We start from the raw sequence: 7,048 nt of genomic DNA, 5'->3' as shown, positions 1-7,048 counted from the left end.
GCAGGCAGGGCTGGGGGAGAGACATGGCCCCAAACATTGGTGGAGCAGGACTCCTGGGCCCTGAATATTGCTGGAGCCCAGGCACCATGGGCCAATACAACTCGCTGCCCCCGGGTGTGGTGGCTACTTGCAGGCCTGATTCAGAGGAGTGCTGGCCCGCTGAGCAACTTGGTGCAGCTTCCACTATCTTTACAAAAAAAAAAAAAGGGCAAAAAGCCTTAACAATGAGTCCGAAATGCAGGCGCCGCCCCGGGGCCGAGGGCGAAGCCGGCCGGCCGGCGCGTGGCAGCCCCTGCTGAGGGCACGACGCCTCCACCTGTGCGCGCGCTCGCTCGCTCGCCAAAATGGAGCGGCGGCGGCGGCGGCCGCAGTGAGCGAAGTTCCCTCCCGCAGCCAGCAGCCAACACACCCCGCGCCGGGGGCGGAGCCACGAGGCAGAGAGAGGCTCAGGTCTGGGGCGCGCTGCACCAATACAAGCCAGCCCAGGAGAGCGGCTCCCTGTGTGTGACCCTCCCCCACGCTGTGCAGTCATGGCGTGTGAGGCCGGGGAAACTCTTCCCAGAGCTCCCAGGGCGTCCTAGCAGCCCCCGGCCTCGCCACCTCCCAGGCCCAGGAGAGGGTGAGCGCGCCCACCCCCAAGCCAGCCCTGCCCAGCTTCGGGGGGCGCCCCCTCCCCGGGACTCTGGTCTCAGGCAGTGCCCCCGCCCCCCCGCCAGGAGCGCTTCGCTGCGCCTCTTTCAATGGAGCCTCCTCGCGTTCAGCCCGGGAGCAGCGTGGCAAGCTGCAGCCCCAGCATCGCCCCGTCCAGCCCCCCGAGAAGCAGGGGGGCGCAGCTGCCAACTCCCCGCCCGCCTCCCAGGGTCCCTAGGCGCCCGCACCTGCGCTGAGTTTGCAGCCCTGAGGGGGTAGCTGGGCAGAGCCCAGCCCGGCTCCCCGGGAAGGGACCAGCCCGAGCGCGAGGCCTGGCCCGTCCCTGCACCGAAAGCCCCGGGGCGGCTGCGGGCGGGGGGTTGCGCGGCAGCCTGGGAGGGGGGCTCAGGGCGATCGCTGCTGCTGACACCTTGTTACTTCCTGCTTCGCAACCCCAGGGCCCGACCCATCTCGGCGGAGGGATCCGCTCGCCTCCTCGAGCCTCCGCCCATTTCTGCTTCTGCTTTTTTTTTTCTTTTGCAAGAAAATAATTTGACAGCGATTTGCTGACACTGGGATTTTGCATCAGAGATTACAAGAAAGAAACCCCCCAACAACCTCTCCCCCGATCACCAGACTGGGCGCCCAAAGGGGGATCATGCAAAAGGTAAGTTCCAGGTTCTCGGAACCTTTCCTAGTGTGGGGTTGCAAAGTGTGTGGGGAGGTGGGTGGATCTTTCCACCACTCCTTCTTCGCTCCCAGTGCAATTGCTTAGGGGAGGGTATTGCATGGGGGAAGGGGAGGGAGGAGTATGTTTCCTGGCGGAGCGATATTTGTTTACAGGATGAGATCTGTACTGTAAGTAAAGTAGGACCGAGCAAAGGCAGTTCTGTAATAAATTAGTATTTAAATTGCACCATCGACGCCCCCCCAAAAGGGAAAAATTGTGCCCAGTCCGGCCAGGTCTGTGCTCCCGGATCCTGCATGCACTTGTTGCAGATTTACACCAGGTAGGCAAATGCTTAGCAAGTTTCATTTTGCATTAGCTGGGGCTCCCCTAAATAAACAAAAAGTTTGCAGCTCACTCTCGCTCTGTAGTGCTGAGTAGGCGAGGCCCTCCCTGCAGCCTTTTCCTTCTGTTGCAAGACATCCCAGCAGGGAGAAGAGGGCAGCCCGGCTGGCAGTTTATTAGTGTCCTGTGCTTGCTTTTTTTTTTTTTGGGGGGGGGGGGGAGTGTGCGCTATGTGCAGGCCTTAGGGAATGTAATTAAAGGAATGTATGTGATAAAGTTCTCAATCTGTAACCGAGAAACCTCAGGACTCCTTAGGGATGAATCTTTTCACAGGGTGCATTTGTGTCAATGCTGTGGTGTGGCAAGCTACTGTATGCGTGGATTTGGCACTTGATAATATGCAGCCATACCTGCCTACAGTGGGAAATAGAAAAACCTGAGATTTTCATCTTGGCCACTCCCTAAATCTCTACCCTACCATTTTTCCTTGGCAAGCGACAAAAAATATTGCCGAAGATAAAAGTGTGCTTTTAAAATCAGGAAAATATGTTCCAGTACTTTGTGATTCCAAAAAACGTGGCTCTTAGAATTGCCTTTTTGCAGCCTGCCTGTAGAGGTTCCTCCCATATTCTATTCAGTGTCACATTCAGAGCTGCAATACTGAAAGTCCAGATACTCTGGAGGCAGGCCCCAGAGTTTGAAAAATCCCTACTTCTCAGGCCAAAAGCCTGAAATTAAATATGGATGTATGCTGTGGGCTTTGCATTTAAAAGGGGTTTGAGCTTGATGTGCACCCCTGAAAAGGGTTTAGGATTTAAAGTAATGAGAGCTGGTGGTGGTTGCTTCTTGGGGAAGTTGGAAAGGGATGTGGATTCAGGTTCTGAAACATTTTGCTGTAATTATACTTATATTGTGATCTCGTAGGGCAAGATAATGGCTTGGTTCCTACTTAATGGCCAGTAAATAGCTTGCAAATACTGGAGAAGAAATGGTACTTTGAATTAGCTGTACAGGGTGGCTGACAAATTCAAGTGTTCTGTGTGGCATACTTGAAATATTAATTTGCTAACTTACCGTACTTCCATGTATGTGAATCTGTTTCTAACAAGATCACATTTAAGTTTTCTATCTGAGATTATTGTCTCAACAGGCTGTTGCAGCTGAATCACATGGTTGCATAGGAATTTATCTTTTGTTATTTTTATTCTTTGGAAATTATACATTATTGCTTTCCTCAGATAAGGAATGTACAGTAAACTGGTCACTGTCAGTGATTTTAAGTACTTAATTTTGTGGTCTCTTGAAATGTGTGGCGTAAGGAGCAAAACTGTACACAAGATGTCTAAATACGAGACAGATGTTTTACAAGTAAAATTAATAATCAGTTAATAAATGGATAATGCTTTCTTCTTCCTCTGCTTGCTTTATAGGTTAGTTGTTCATGTCTATCAGTCAGTTACCTACACTTGACTTCTCACATGTAAACTTTGCAAATTTTGTACTTTAGGTCTAATAAATTAATACATCTTTGCTGTGCTAACAAATTACTTAAGATAGGTGCAGATCTTTACAGACTGAAATAACAGAGCATTAGAAAATGTGAATAATAATGAAACTATTTGTGAGAAAATGTTGTGATTATTTTAGTTGCCAGAGACATACAAGTTTAACCAGTGATTAACTGGTTAAACTTGTATGTCTCTGGCAACTAAAATATTACTGTAAGACACCAATATGGAGTGAGCCCTGCACAGGGATCCACTCATGTGGAGAACTTTGCAGGGTCAGAGCCTAAATATTTTCCTTTCTCAAAATCTGTAAATATGTTCTGTGCCTTAATTAAATAACCTATCTTTATGGTATCAATGTATGGATAAACCATTTGTATGTATAGTTTTCGTGCACAGAACATTTTTTGGAACATTTATTTAATTTGTGGTCCTGACTGGACATTAATTGGCCTGGAGCAGAGCTATTTCTCTGACATCCTTGGTATTACAATCTTATGGGTATTTTAGATAGATGAAAGAAAATTCAGGCATTTATTACATTTCGAGGCCTTGACTGCCATGCTACTATGGGCCACTCCTTTTGAGGTATGTTCACTTTTGTATAAGGTTTGTTAAGGCATACATTTAACATCAGATGTACTGTTTGGTTCAAATACTCTATATATGTTATGGGACTTTGAAGATGTTAATTTAAAACGCTTTGTTATAAATAAAGGGAGTGTACAGCTTAACAAATAGGCATTTTTTTATTTAGTTAAATTATTTCCTCTATCACATGAAAAAGCTGCATTATAAACATTCCTTAGGGTCACATTTGTGAATTACCAGTTAACACTGTTATTTCCATAAAGTTTATGTATATGTGTATTTTGAGAGAGTTAAAAGTCAATACATAAGATATGCACACAAGTGATGTAATTAACTAATATCTTTTTTTATCCTTTCTGCTATGCTTGAATAACAGTGTGTTTATGTAACAAAATGAAGCCAGAGAACTTCAGCAAGAAACTGAGCAGTGTTCAGACATCTGACTACCTAGTCAAACTGACGAGTGACAGACTCTATATAAAAGAAAAGATGTGAATAATGTAGCTTTAAGGACAGAAGTGTTTTTTTAAAATGAGCTGTGCAGTGGGAATTTTACATGAGTATGCAGTGCAGAATCAGGCCCTTAAGTGAAATGATAGGGCCAATCTTGATCATATTGTTGTAATGTCTATTCTGCCATTGACTTCGGTGCAGGATCAGGCTGTTGAATAGTTCACTAGATGTCCTGCCCTGCTGTTTGACCCATTTGAAAACGATGTGGTATTCGAGTAAATAAACCAGAGCATGACTAAACTCTTTGTCTGATGTTAAGTGACTCATTTGGCATTGGGATGTTGTCAGGCTGTATTTCCTATTCATTTATTGTTTTAGGTCTGTATATTGCTCTTGGTCACATGCCTCCAAGTGCATTACAATATTCAATAACATAAAATATGTACATGTTTCAGTTTAGGTTTATTAAGGCACGTCCATTTAACTAGGAAGGTAGTTCCTAGGTTTTTAAATAAAATTCCATCAGTTTAATTTTTCTGGCTAGTTTAGTCTTTTCAGGAATCCAAGAAAGTAACTATCATTATTGGAGTGTTTAATGTAACTCCTTCCATAACAGGTGGAGAATAGGAGAAAAATGTAAGGACAGTACTCTTATATGTCCTGTGTAATCATGGAGTAATGCAGTATTGAGATATTTTTATTAATGAGAGAACATCAACATTTTTCTAAAACTTGATGATAAACTCCCTATTTTTGCAAAATATTTTGCTGCTTGACTAGCTGCATTTAGGCTAGGGACAGCAGCTCAATATAAGCTCCACCCCCCCTCCCTTTTTTTTTTTTTCCTCAACCTGGCCATGCTCCTTAAAGGTTGGGAGCCTTGAACCCGCAATGTTTTCATGGAGGTTCTTTGTCAGATCCTGGAGTGGGGAATGATTTTGCTTGAGCTCATGTTCTCAGCCCTTCCTCATGTACTGGCCTGGTTTTGTCAATATCCATTCAGATTTCTCCCACTTTCTGCTTATATTTTGATGGAATGATTTAGTTCTGAGTTTAAACCCAAAATACCCTATTTTCATGGTATGAGGCTTACTCTGTTGTGAATAGTTTAAAATTTGGTTTTAAATCTGCCAGAAATTTAAAAACTTGCGTTATTTTGGCAAAACATTTGAGAAGAATATTTGTTCTCTCTCTTTTGATAATTCAGCAGTACAGCAGCTAAGCAAAACACTGTTCTCAGGTCTGTACTGGCATTGGTATATGAAGATGTCTGTGTGACATGGCAGTGCCATTTAAAAGACACTGCCTTACTGTATAAAAGATGTTATTAGTTCCATTGAAAACATGAATTTAAAAAAATGAAGGTGTGATAGTTATGAAAGAGGAGTTTTCATTCTCCCCCTCCCCCCAATAAAAAACTCCTGGGACAGTATTGGCACCAATGATGAAGCTTAATCAAAATTGCATTTTTAAAATTCTAAAATATTGTTTGACACTGTTAGATACAGATAGAAATACAATCTATGCACATATACTAATTCTCTCTTTGTGATTTCCATACTACAAATGTTTAACCACTTGAATAACTTTATTTATGTGAGTAGTACTATTGACTTTAATTACGTGAATAGTCCCATTAAAGTTACACAGATGCTGGAGTGTTTGCCGAATGGGGGTCTCCAGTTTAAACTAAATACCTAAGGAAGCAAATTCCAGGTATTTAGCCACATAGAGTACTATAAAACCCGTTTTTACATCATGTTTAGCTTTGAGAAATGTATTAAAAATATTCTTTTAATCAATTTCAAGGTAATGGGGGAAATCCTGCCTTCTAAGAGAAACAGAACATAGCACATTCAAATATATTTTAAGAAGGGCTGCTCTTTCTTTAGACCCTATGGCAGAGCATGACTCAAAGGATATTTAAAAAATAAAGAAAATACTTTTTCTTCTCCTTTTTTTGGGAGAAAATAACTGAAGTGATCCAGTGTGGTTGCTCCTCAGTGGCACATAGAAGTGTGTAGCACTTGTGTACAATATTCTACAGTCCCATTCTACGTTGTTGGGAGCATGTTTGCCCCTAGCTCTTAGGCAGGTGCGGGGAACAGCTTGCCCATTCATAGAATGTATAGATCTCGGCAGTTGTTGAGTCTGGCCCTGGCAAGAGAATGGAATGGGGGATCTACTTTGTCAATGAATCTGCATAGGCCTGGATCCCTAAACTCTCCTAAGGTAAGTACAAGTTTAATATTAATGTCCAGCAATTTGCTCTAAAGGAGTGAGCAATGGTCATATTGACACTGGGTCACTGAAAGTGGTAGTGGGTAGTATAGAAAGAATAATAGTGGACTCTTTATTTCCAGTGGAGTACTCTTTATTTACACTGCCCCAATTAGCTGTGTCCAGGAACTGCAGTGACCCTCCAGACCAGGGCAGAATTTGTCCCCAGAAAGTACTGTATTATAGTCTGCCCTTAAAATAGGCTTGGCAGAATTATTAATATTATCCACCAAAATTATATTTAAAATGTTTATTTTTAAGCACTTTTTTCTATTATGTATTTAAATTTTCACAGTTGTGGGAAATTATGGGGGGTTCAGACAATGGGGACATCAGAGAAAAATTATTTAATGACATTGAGTGTTGAGATTAAAAAAGCTAAAGCTTTATAACTGTTAAAACACAAATTGGCAATATGTCAAAATATACATAGTAAATCACCTTAAATCAAGTGCAATAAATTCTCAAGCACCATTTTTCTTACTTTGCATATCTGTATATTTGATTATCAATGGAAATATTTTTCCTCAGTTTGTGTTTGTATGGTGAAATCAGTATTTATCTACATTCTCCA

General features: G+C 42.8%; 1 protein-coding gene across 13 annotated transcripts in view; it reads left to right on the top strand.

Moving 5' to 3' along the window:
- Positions 1 to 338: 338 nt before the first annotated feature.
- The window catches only part of TRERF1 (transcriptional regulating factor 1), a 152,773-nt gene continuing 146,063 nt past the window's right edge, over positions 339 to 7,048 (top strand). For 8 of the 13 annotated variants that reach the window (XM_039532768.1, XM_039532765.1, XM_039532769.1 and 5 more), the window contains exons 1-2: positions 460 to 619; positions 1,175 to 1,297. The gene's annotated coding sequence lies outside the window, so the exon portion shown is untranslated. The other 5 variants (XM_039532771.1, XM_039532766.1, XM_039532762.1 and 2 more) reach the window with 4 other exon arrangements.

This window comes from Mauremys reevesii, linkage group 3 (assembly GCF_016161935.1).
Source record: "Mauremys reevesii isolate NIE-2019 linkage group 3, ASM1616193v1, whole genome shotgun sequence".
Classification (NCBI taxonomy): domain Eukaryota; kingdom Metazoa; phylum Chordata; order Testudines; family Geoemydidae; genus Mauremys; species Mauremys reevesii.
The sequence above is the reverse complement of the archived record's forward strand: the minus strand, read 5'-3'. Positions and strand labels throughout refer to the sequence as shown.